The 13,220-nt window shown below is 39.5% G+C and overlaps 1 pseudogene; it reads right to left on the bottom strand.

Annotated features, from left to right (window-relative positions):
• Nucleotides 1–10,808: 10,808 nt before the first annotated feature.
• Nucleotides 10,809–12,715, bottom strand: LOC110291372 (heat shock cognate 71 kDa protein pseudogene; annotated as a pseudogene).
• Between the last annotated feature and the right edge of the window lie 505 nt (nt 12,716–13,220).

The raw sequence follows: 13,220 nt of genomic DNA, 5'->3' as shown, positions 1-13,220 counted from the left end.
TATGTGATTAATGACTTAAGGTAGAAGTCATTCACTGGTATCACAGCAGATCTTCATGGCTGATTTCATGTTCTGACAATTACATGAATTAAGCCAGTAAAGCCTTCAAAGCTCACCAATATTTGTCTGGATTTGTCATGAACATTACAATGTCATCAGCATACATGGTGATTTATACTGCCTTTGCTCAGAAGTAATCCTCCATCTCCTCGGAGGAGATGAAAACCACAGCTAATGATGCTAACACAACAGTAAACAGCTGAGGATCCAAGGTCCACTTCCACTCTGTAGCTTCCAAAAATTGGCTAGTTTGTGTAGAATATTGTTATGAATTATACATAAAGATATATCAATTGCTAATTTTCATTTTAAATGAAGATGTTTCAATAGAATATAGAATATGTTTTATCCTATGAGTATACATTTGTGTTTGCTAAAATCATCATTAGATTGAATAGCACAAATATTTAGAATGGCCACAATACCTTAATAAACCATGGCTATAATCTGGACACATACGATTTAGTTTATTGTCATTTAAATGACTAGGCTTTTTTTTTACTTAATGGAGAGAGAATAATTGTGACAGGGCTACCATCTTACATGTCTATGTCTGAAATAAATCTAGGGGCTAGAGGTATGATGCCATGGTGAATAGTGCATATTGCTCTTGCAGAGGATTCACATTCAGTTCTCAGCACAGGTAATGGACAGCTCACAACCTCCTATAACTCCAGATTTAAGAGACCTAAGACTGTCTGGCCTCTGTAGACACATATGTATATGCTGCCTCTTTTAATACATATAATTAAAATAAAATATACATAAAATATGCCTAGGTATATATGCTGGCTAATTTTTATGTCAGCTTGACACAAATGAGGGTCATTTGGGAAGAAGGAATTTTAATCAAGGAAATACTTCCATAGGATTAGCCTGTAACAATTCTGTAGAGCATTTTCTTGATTGATCATTAATGTGGGAGGGCCAAGCTCATTGTGAATGGTACCATTTCTGGACAGGTTGTTCTGAATGGTATAAGAAAGCAGGCTGAGAAAGCCATTAACAGCAAGCCAGTAACCATGGCCTCTGGACCAGCTTCTGCCCACAGGTTCCTACCTTTAGTTCCTTCTCCAACTTCCAAAGATGATGAACAAGATGAAATAAACCCCTTTCTTTTTTGTCATGGTGTTTTATCACAGTAATAGAAACCTAATTTAGGCAGTAGTTTAATTAAGCTGTGACAAGTTGGCCATCAAAACTTGTGTTGCTTGTTAGTTCCTGACCTGCCCCTGAGCTCCACACTCTGTGCAGAGAACCTCATGATTTGTGAATCTGGTCTAAATAGTAAGGTTCTATTTACAGAGAATGAGTGAAACACCATGAGAGTAGTGGGCACCAAGAGTACACATCTGAATAACTTCCCAGAATGGATCATAGATGTGTGAATCAGCTTTTTCTTTATTTGCTATGCTCAACCACATAGGCATTTTGATGTTGAAAAGTTATTTAGAGATTTTTTTTTCTGTTTTGAACTTTATCTCATAGATGAAGAAATATTAATTTCTTTTTAAAATTTCATGTGCATTGGTGTTTTGCCTGTATGTATGTCTGTGTGAGGTTTCAGATCATCTGCAATCGAGTTACAGACATTTATGAATGGCTATGTGCATGCTGGAAATTAACCCAGCTCCTCTGTAAGAGCAGCCACTACTTTTAACCACTAAGCCATCTCTCCAGACCTCAACATTCATTTTTAATTAATGACATGCCCGAACTTTGTGGACAATTCTCATGATTACTTATGATAGGCTGTATTTTAGAGATAACAATGAACCGGAAGGTAGCAGGACTGGATTAACCATCAGGTCCAAGTGCTTCCAAGGCTCTGCTTCCTGGAGCCTTCAGGGTCAGCCACAGAGATGATCTCTTAGTCCTCGAGCAGTCTCCTTGATAATTGTATCTTTGTGTGCTTGACACCTTGGAGTATACAAGATAGTTCATATGCACATATGTTTTTGAGGGAATATCTCTATTTGTATGCCAGAATAGTTTGGCTGTCTTGTATCAGTCTAATCTCTGGAAGCTTGTAGACTAAGGAGATGTAGTTATGCTAGCATGAATTTTAGCAGATATGAAATTTTCCAGGAACTTTGGACATATTCTTTTTGGAAGCCCCGTCTTTGTGGTAGAGTCACTTGCATTTTACTTTTTGCATTCCTGTAGTTTCTGAAACTTTGTAGCTATAAGTCTGTTTGTGGACATTCCCACTGTTTATTCTTTTAGTATTTCCATTGGTTCCAAAGTAAGTGCTTAGTGTGCATTAAATTCATGCCAACTTGAAATATATAGTCTTTTTTTTTCTGGCTGAATATGGACTGAGAGAGTATTTGGTGCCAGTAGTGGTGCCACAGAAGAAACTATCAATGGACAATAGTCAGTGAAGAAGAAAGCAAGAAGACCTTTCTCCTCACTTTCAGCTTGGAGAGAAATTGTGGACCAGGTTGTAAGAAACACTAGAAGACAGAAGATTCACAGTGTATAGGATTCAGTTCTCGAAGTTTGGCAGATTGTAGTAGGTAGGAATTTGAAGCAATATTCTAGAAAAGGAAATTAGATGGAGATGAGATCCAGAATTATATGCAGAAAATTTCACAGGTCTTCACTTGAATACTAAGTCTTTCTTCATAGCATGAGTCTCTATTGTGTTGAGCAGTGAGAAACCAATAGAAAGTTCTAAATAGATGATTCTGTAGAGATCACACAGAGTATAATAGTTTGTGTTTTGAGAAATGACAGGGGATGGTCTTTTTCTAACAGTCAAAGTATTCATCTTAAAAATAGACATTAAAAGGATCAGATTGATATGAAAACATCTTGAGAAAGTAAGATTCCACACTCTTTAAAGAGAATGAATAACATCCAGATTCTGGACTTCCTAGTAATCATGTCTGGCATTCAGTAAAAATTTCCAGTCATCTGAAGAACCAGTACATCAGAGAAAAAAAATAGTAGAAACTTGTCTTGAAGTAGTAGAAAAAATTAACTTTCAGACAAGATGTTAAAACAACTACTGGAGTTCTTTCCAAAGATTTAAAGGGAAACAAACATTATTATGAGAGAAATGGAAGATATAAAAGTGATAACCTCTAGGGCTAAAAGTACATACAGAAATATTTAGGAAAATCATAGGTGGCTTGAAGTGATAAGACAGTGTAGAATTTAAAGCATAGTATGCAATCAAAATAATTACAACCCAATCCAAGATGCAAAGGAAATGTTGAGGTGAATTGACTGAGAATGGCTCCAATAGGCTCATATATTCGAATGTTTGGTTCCCAGTTGGTGGAACTGTTTGGAAAGGAGCTGTTTCTAACTCCCTTGGAGAAGGAGTGTCATTCAGGGAGGACTTTGAGGCCTAAAATTCTTATGCCATTCCCAGTTAGTGCTCTCTTTTTTGCTTCCTGGTTGTTCTCAAGATGCAAGCTCTCAGCTACTGCTCCAGCACCATGCCTGCATACCTGAGGCCATGCTCCCTGTCATGTTGATCATGGAATCTATCTGTTTGAAGGTGTAAACTCTAATAAATTCCTTCTTCTATAAGTTGCTTTGATCATGGTGTTTTGGCACAGCAATAGAAAAGCAATGAAGACAAACATGCAGCCAAGGTGTGTGGGAAGAAGAACCTTAGTGGTTTGTGGGACAATATAAAAATATAAAAGAGTATAAAATATTGAATTGGATTTTAGGTAGTGAATCAGAAAATATTTCAGGAAATTTTGGTCCAAATCATCCTGTACTAGATGACAACTATAAAATCATAGCCCCAAGAAATTCGATAATCAAGAAGCAAAGTTGAGAATAGGGATCAAAACATTTTAAAAACACGTTATAATCACATTTTTGAAAAGCTTTGATAAAAGGAAAATCTTACAGATACCCACATTAGTGCATCATATGGAGAAAGAAATCTAGTAATGACGTGTCACCTCTCATGAGAAGTAGAACACGCCAGAAACCTATGGAGGAACATTTTAAAGCTACTGAAAGGAGACTCTAATCTCTAAATGTAGAAGTTTCTATCACAAATATATTTATTTTATGCTCCTCCACCCGGTCTTTTCTTAGCTAGTCTGCTCCAGTGAAGACACCATATCCTGATCCATTCTAGAGAACCTGCTGCGCTCAGAGCAGTTGAGAACCCACTGCACTCAAAGCAATTGAGGACCCACCGCACTCAGAGTAGTTGAGGATCAGATGCACTCAGAGCAGGACAAACAGCCTGACTGCTCCAATGGAGACCCAACAGTATGAAGGCCTCCTAGGAGATGTACTGCAGCCAGGGCAACATATCAGCAGCTTCTCTGCCCCTGAAAAGAACCCCCAGTTGGAAGGCCCCACACACCTCTGATACAGCCAGGCCCGCAAGCCTACCAGGAGACCTGAAGCAATACAGAGACAAAAGAGGCAAACTCCAGACAGAGTTACCCAGACCAATAAACACCAGGGACAACCAGATGGTAAGAGGCAAGCACAAGACCATAAGCAACAGAAGTCAATATATGTGGGCATCATCAGAACCCAGTTCTCACACCACAGCAAGCCCTGAACACCAACAACACATCTGAAAATCAGGTGAAAACAGGTGAAGGAATTGAATAATGTGATCCAAAACCTAAAAACAGAAGTAGAAACAATAAAGAAAACACAAATGGAGGAAAACCTGGAAATAGAGAACCTAGGAAAGAGGTCAGGAATTACAGATGTAAGTATCACCAACAGAATACAAGAGATAGTAGAGAGAATCTCAGGTATAGAAGATACTGTAGAAGAGATTGACACAAGTGTCAAAGAAAATTCAAAACATAAAAAGCGTCTAACCTACACCATCCAAGAAATTCAGGACACAATGAGAAGACCAAATCTAAGAATATTTGGAATAGAGGAGAATGAAGATTCTCAGCTCAAAGGACCTGAAAATGTCTTCAACAAAATCATAGAAGAAAACTTCCCCAACCTAAAGAAAGAGATGGCCATAAAGGTACAAGAAGCCTATATAACACCAAATAAATGGGACCAGAAAAGAAAATCCTTTCATCACATAATAATCAAAACACTAAGTGCACAGAACAAAGAAAGAATATTAAAAGATGCAAGGGAAACGGGCCAAGTAACATGCGATGATAGACCTATAAGAATTACCAGATTTCTCAACTGAAAGAAATAAAACTATGAAAGCTAGAAGAGCCTGGTGAGAGGTCATGCAGATTCTAAAAGAACACAAACACCAGCCCAGGCTACTATACCTAGTGAAACTCTCAATCAACATAGATGGAGAAACAAAACATTCCAGGACAAAACCAAATTCAAACAGTTTTTATATGTTGATCCAGTCCTACAGAAGACTCTAGGAGGAAAACTCCAACACAAGGAAGGTACCCACACCAAAGAAAGGGCAAAATAATAAGCATCTCACAACAAAGCCAAAGGAGAGAACCACGAGCACATAAAGCCACATACAAAAACAAACATATCAGGAACCAACAGTCATCTTTCTTTAGTATCTATGAAAATTAATGGACTCAACTCACCTATAAAAGACATAAGCTAACAGACTGGATATGCAAACAAAATCCAGCATTTTGCTGCATACAAGAAACATACCACAATAACAAAGACAGATACTATCTCAGAGTAAAAGGATGGAAAAAGCAGGAAGCAAAATAGAGTTGCCATCCTAATATCCAATAAAATAGACTTTCAACCAAAATTGTCAAGTGTTATGGAGAAGGACACTTCATATTCATCAAGGGGAAAACCCACCAAGAGAAAGTCTCAATTCTGAACATCTATGTCCCAAATTCAAGAGCACCCAAATTCATAAAAGAAACTTTACTAAAACTCAAAACACACATTGAACCCCACATAATAATAGTGGGAGACTTCAATACCAGATTCTCACCAATGGATAGGTTATTGAAACAGAAACTAAACAGACACACAGTGAAACTAAGAGAGGTTATGAACCAAATAGATTTAATAGATATCTACAGAACATTTCACCCTAAAACAAAAGCATACACCTTTTTTCTCAGCACATCATAGTATCTTCTCCAAAATCAACCACATAGTTGGTCACAAAATAACCCTCAACCAATAAAAGAAGATTGAAATATCACCTTGTGTTCTATCAGATCACCATGGCCTAAGTCTGGTCTTCAAGAACAACAAAACTACAGAAAGCCCACATACATGTGGAAACTGAACAATTCTTTACTCAATGATAACTTAGTCAGGGAAGAAATAAAGAAATTAAAAACTTTTTGGAATTTAATGAAAATGTTGACACATCATACCCAAATGTATGGGACACAATGAAAACAGTGCTAAGAAGAAAGTTCATAGCACTAAGTGCCCTGGTAAAGAAACTGGAGAGATCTTACACTAATAACTTAAAAGAACACCTGAGAGCTCTAGAACAAAAAGAAGCAAACTCACCCAAGAGAAGTAGAAGGCAGGAAATGGTCAAACTCAGGGCCTAAATCAACCCAATAGAAACAAAGAAAACAATATAAGGAATCAACAAAACCAGAAGGTGGCTTTTGAGAGAATCAACAAGATAGATAAACCCCTAGCCAAATTAACTAAAGGGCTGAGGAGCAGTATCCAAATCAACAAAATCAGAAATGAGAAGGGAGACATAACAGCAGAAATGGACAAAGTTCAAAAAATCATCAGACCCTACTACAAAAGCCTATACTCAACAAAACCGGAAAATCTAGATGACATGGATGGTTTTCTAGACAAATACCACATACCAAAGTTAAATCAAGAGCAGGTAAATTATCTGAACAGGCTCATATTGCTCAAGGAAATAGAAGTCACTAAAAACCTCCCAACCGAAAAAAGCCTAGGGCCAGATGGATTTAGTGCAGAATTCTACCAGACCTTCAAAAAAGACCTGATACCAATTTTCCTCAAACTATTCCTTAAAATAGAAAGAGGAGGAACACTGCCTAACTTGTTCTATGAAGTCACAATTACTCTAATGCCTAAACTACACAAAGTCCCAGAATATCAATGCAAAAATACTTAATAAAATTCTTGCAAGCCGAATCCAAGAACACATCAACATTGTCATTCACCATGATCAAGTAGGTTTCATCCCAGGAATGCAAGGTTGGTTTAATATACAAAAATCCATTAACATAACCCATGATATAAACAAACTCAAAGGAAAATAATCACATGATCTTTTCTTTCTTTCTTTCTTTCTTTCTTTCTTTCTTTCTTTCTTTCTTTCTTTTTTTTTTTTTTGAGACAGGGTTTATCTGTGTAGCCCTGGCTGTCCTGGAACTCACTCTGTAGACCAGGCTGGCCTCAAACTCAGTAATCTGCCTGCCTCTGCCTCCTGAGTGTTGGGATTAAAGGCATGCTCCATCAACACCTGGCTCATCTCCTTAGATGCAGAAAAAGCATTTGACAAAATACAATACCTTTTCATGTTAATAGTATTGGAGAGATCAGGAATTCAAGGTCCACACCTAAACATAGTAAAAGCAATTTACTGCAAACAAACAGCCAATATAAAATTAAATGGAGAGACACTTGAAGCAATCCCACTGAAATCTGGGACAAGAAAAGGATGCCCACTATCCCCATATCTATTCAATATAGTACTTGAAGTGCTAGCCAGAACAAGAAAACAACAAAAAGAGATCAAGAGGATACAAATTAGCAAAGAAGAAATAAAGGAATCACTATTTGCAGATACTATACAATAAGTAGCCCCAAAAATTCTACCAGAGAACTTCTCCAGCTGATAAACAACTTCAGCAAAGTGGCCGGGTATAAAATTAACTCAAATAAATCAGTAGCCTTCCTTTATACAAATGATAAATAGGCTGAGAAAGAAATTAGGGAAACAACTCCCTTCACAATAGCCACAAATAAGTTAAAATATCTTGGGATAACTCTAACCTAACAAGTGAAAGACCTTTATGACAATAACTTCAAGTCTCTCAAGAAAGAAATCGAAGAAGATATCAGAAAATGGAGAGATGAATTGGCAGATTGAACATGGTAAAAATGGCCACTCTACCAAAGGCAATCTATAGATTCAATGCAATCCCCATCAAACTCCCAACACAATTCTTCCAAGACATGGAAAGAGTAATTCTCAAATTCATCCGGAAAGGCAAAAAACCTGGAATAGCAAAAACAATTCTTAACAATAAAAGAATGACTGAGGGAATCACCATCCCTGACCTCAAGCTTTACTACAGAGCAATAGTGATAAAAACTGCATGGTATTGATACAGAGACATACACATTAATTAATGGAATAGAATTGAAGACCCCCAGAAATAAAACCACAAAGAAGTAAAAAATATACATTGGGAAAAAAGAAAGCATCTTTAATAAATGGTGCTGGTCTAACTGACTGTGTGTAGAAAAATGAAAACAGACCCATATATATGTCACCTTACACAAAGCTTAAGTCCAAGTGAATCAAAGACCTCAACATAAATCCAGATACACTGAATCCAATAGTACAGAAAGTGGGAAAGAGCCTTGAACTCATTGGCACAGGGGAAAATTTCTTAAAGAGAACTCCAATGGCTCATGCTCTAAAATCAAGAATTGATGAATGGGACCTCATGAAACTGGAAAGCTTCTGTAAGGCAAAGTACATGGTTAATAAGACAAATCGGCAATCTACAGATTGGGAAAAGGGACTTCACTAACCCCATACCCAATAGAGGGCTAATATCCAAAATATATAAAGAACTCAAGAAGCTAATCGAAAAAAAATGGGGTATAGAACTAAAATGAGATTTCACAACTGAGGAATCTTGAATGGCTGAGAACCACCTAAAGAAATGTTCAAAGTCCTTGGGGATCAGAGAATTGCAAATCAAAACAACCCTGAGATTCTACCTTACACCAATCAGAATGGCTAAGATCAAAACCTCAGGTGACAACACATATTGGAGCGGATGTGGAAAAATAGGAACACTCCTCCATTGCTGTTGAGATTGTGAACTGGTACAACCACTCTGGATATCAATCTGGAGGTTCCTCAGAAAATTGGAAATAGATCTTCCTGAAGACGCAGCTATACCACTTTTGGGAATATACCCAAAAGATGCCCCACCATGCTTCAGGAGCACATGTTCCACTGTGTTCATAGCAGTCTTATTTGTGATAGCCAGAAGCTAGAAACAACCCAGATGTCCCACGACAGAAGAATGGATGCAGAAATTGTGGTTCATTTACACAATGCAAATACTACTCAGCTATTAAGAACGAGGGCATCCTGAGTTGTGCAGGCAAATGGATGGAACTAGATAATATGGTCCTGAGTGAGGTAACTCAGACCCAAAAGGACATACATGGTATGTACTCACTAATAAGTGGATGTTAACCAAAAAACTAAAAGAAAGAAAGAAAGAAAGAAAGGAAGGAAGGAAGGAAGGAAGGAAGGAAGGAAGAAAAGAAAAGAAGAAAAGAAAAGAAAAGAAAAGAAAAGAAAAGAAAAGAAAAGAAAAGGTACAGAATATCCAAGATACAGTCCTCAGAACTCAAAAAGATCAACAAACTGAAGTGCCCAAGTGAGCACACCTCAGTCCTACTTGAGAGAGAGAAGAAAGCAATCACAAGTGGAGAGGGAGGGAGGGAGGGAGGGAGGGAGGGAGGAAGGGAGGGAGGGAGGGAGGGAGGGAGGGACCTGAGAGGGAAAGTGGATGGGGGCAGGAGAAGGGGGAAGAGAGTGTAGGGGAGAGGGTAACCTGATCTGATATTAGGTGAGGGCAAAGGACTTAAGCCCTGAGGGACAGCAGAAAGAATGGAAACAGGCAACATCAGGAAATAGTAGGTTGGGGGGACCCTCCAAAATGTACCAGAGACCTGGGAGGTGAAACACTCTCAGGACTCAAAGGGAGGGACATTAGATGAAATGCCCGACAGTAGGGAGAAGGAACCTATAGAGCCCACCTCCAGCAGGATGACAGGACATCAAATGAGGGTGGAGGTTGCCATCCCACAGCCATAACTATGACCCATAATTGTTCCCGTCTGAAAGAATTACAGGGATGGAATTGGAGTGGAAAAGAGGAAAAGAGAAAATTCAACGACAGGCCCAAAGTTGGATCCAGCACAAGAAGAGGTCCCAAGGCATGAGACTATTACTGAGGCTATGGAGTGCTCACAAAAAGGAACCTAGCATGACTGCACTCCAGAAGACCCAATAAGCCATGGAAAGAGTCAGATGCAGATATTTGAACCCAACCAGTGGACAGAAGCAGTTGATCCCTGTTGTTGAATTAGGAAAAAGCTTAAAGAAGTTGAGGAGAAGGGTGATCCTATAGGAGGACCAGCAGTCTCATTTAATCTGGACCCCTGAGGTTTCTCAAACATTGGGCTACCAAACAGGCAGCATATACCAGCTGATATGAGGCCCCCAACACACATACAGTAGAGGACTGCTGAGTCTGTTCATTTAGACATGATGCACCTAACCCTCAAGAGACTGGAGGTCTCACTGAGTTTAGAGGTCAGGTGGGAAGGGGGATGGGGACATTCACGTGGAGACAGGGGTTGGGGAGAAGGTATGGGATGAGGAACAGTTGGAAGGTAGAGTGGGGGGGGATAAAATATGGAGTATAAATAAATAAATAAACAAGTAAAATTTAAAAAAATTACAATTTTTGTTGCTTTTTTTGGTGCTAATTTAAATAGTTTTATTATTCCATGTTATTTGTTTTGGGTCCCTATGGAACAATGCTACAACCTCTTCTTGGACTGATTTAATCCACTTCTTCAATGGTGGGGCCTGAAGAAGCACCACCAGATGGGGGAGCTCCTCCACCAGGGAAGCCACCAGGCATTCCCCCAGGCATGCCACCAGCACTCTGGTACAGGTTGGTAATGATAGGGTTGCAGATTTTCCCCAGTTCTTTCTGCTGATGCTCAAATTCTTCCTTCTCTGCAGTCTGGTTCTTATCCAGCCAGCTGATGATTTCATTGCACTTGTCAAGAATCTTCTGTTTGTCCTCATCATAGATCTTGCCTTGAAGTTTCTCATCTTCAACAGTTGCTTTCATGTTGAAGGCATAGGACTCCAGTGAATTCTTGGAGGAAACCTTATCTCTCTGCTTCTCATCCTCAGCTTTGTACTTCTCAGCTTCTTGGACCACGCACTCAATATCTTCCTTACTCAAGTGGTTCTTGTCATTGGTGATGGTGATCTTGTTCTCCTTTCCTGTGCTCTTATCTACAGCAGAAACATTGAGGATACCATTGGCATTGATGTCAAAAGTAACCTCAATCTGAGGAACCCCACGGTGTGCTGGAGGTATGCCCGTGAGGTCAAACTTTCCAAGCAGGTTCTTGTCCTTAGTCATAGTCCTTTCTCCTTCATACACCTGAATGAGTACACCTGGTTGCTTGTCAGAGTAGGTGGTGCAAGTCTGTGTCTGATTGGTGGGAATGGTGGTATTGCCCTTGATGAGGACAACCATGACTCCACCAGCAGTTTCAATACCAAGGGAAAGAGGAGTGACATCCAAGAGCAGCGAATCCTGAACATTCTCAGACTTGTCTCCAGATAGAATGGCTGCCTGGATAGTTGTACCATAGGCAATAGCTTCATCAGGGTTAATGCTCTTGTTCAGTTATTTTCCATTGAAGAAGTCTTGCAGAAGTTTCTGAATCTTGGAGATTCTGTTAGAACCACCCACCAAGACAATATCATGGATCTGTGACTTATCTAGTTTGGCATCTCCAAGGGCCTTCTCTACAGGGTCCAGTGTGCCAAGGAACAGGTCAGCATTCAATGCCTCAGATCAATTCCCTCACAGAGAGAATCAGTCTCAATACTGGCCTGGGTGCTGGAGGAGAGGGTATGCTTGGCCCGCTCATAGGCTGTGCGGAGACAGCAGACAGCTCTCTTGTTCTCACTGATGTCCTTCTTGTGCTTTCACTAAAATTTGGCAATGAAATGGCTGACTATTTGGTTGTCAAAATCTTCTCCACCCAAGTGTGTGTCTCCAGCTGTTGATTTGACTTCAAAAATTCCATCCTCAATAGTGAGGACTGACACATCAAAAGTGCCACCTCCCAAGTCAAAAATCAGCATATTCCTTTCAGCTCTGACCTTCTTATCTAAGCCATAAGCAATAGCAGCAGCAGTTGGTTCATTGATGACTTGGAGAACATTGAGGCCAGCAATAGTTCCAGCATCTTTTGTTGCCTGCCACTGAGAGTCATTGAAGTAAGCTGGCACTGTGACCACCACATTGGTAACAGTCTTTCAGAGGTATGTTTTTGCAATTTCCTTCATCTTTGTCAGAACCATGGAGGACACTTCCTCTGGGTAAAAACTTTTTGTCTCCTCTTTGTCCCACTTAGACCTTGGGCCTGCCTGCATCATTCACCATGAAGGGCCAGTGCTTCATATCAGACTGAACAACAGCATCAATCAAACCTATGCCCGATCAGATGTTTGGCATCAAAAACTGTGTTGGTGTTCATTGCTACCTGATTCTTGGCTGCATCCCCAATTAATTGCTCTGTGTCAGTGAAAGCAACGTAACTTGGCGTGGTGTGGTTACCCTGGTCATTGGCAATTATTTTTACCTTTCCATTGCTGGAAGACACTCACACAGGAGTAGATGGTGCCAAGATCAATGCCAACTGCAGGTCCCTTAGACATGGTTGCTTGCATGTAGTCCTGGCTGTGCTGACAACGAGACCACACAAATGCCTGACAGCTGCCTCTGAGTTCAATGATCTTTTGTTTTAAATTATTCTAAAAGATAGCTTGAGGTTAAAGAAAAACATACAGCAACAATTAAACTTTGAGATTCATGTAATATTTAGATGAAGGACAAAGTATTTCAAAAATAAGAACTTGGGGGAAGAGGGCTGACCTCACGTGGGACATGACATAGTATTCCAAGGTTCACAATGAAAGATGAATGGTAAAGATGCACACGATACAATTCTCTAGAGAAAGAATGAGAGAGAATGGGAAGGAGAGAAGGAGAGGAGGATGAAAAGGGGAGGAAGGGGAAGAAGACAGAGGTAGACTTCAGAGAGAGCTCATGGCAGAGGGGATGATATTAAAAACTTAAAACCTGCTCAGCAACCTCAAAACAAAGAACAGACTTGCAAATAAAACCTCAGTTATAACAGGGAATAGTTGGGAACTACATGGC

Source organism: Mus caroli, unplaced genomic scaffold (assembly GCF_978045245.1).
Source record: "Mus caroli unplaced genomic scaffold, Mus_caroli_1 scaffold_3, whole genome shotgun sequence".
In the NCBI taxonomy this organism is placed as follows: domain Eukaryota; kingdom Metazoa; phylum Chordata; class Mammalia; order Rodentia; family Muridae; genus Mus; species Mus caroli.
Note: the sequence above shows the minus strand (reverse complement) of the source record. Positions and strands in the feature narration are given on the sequence as shown.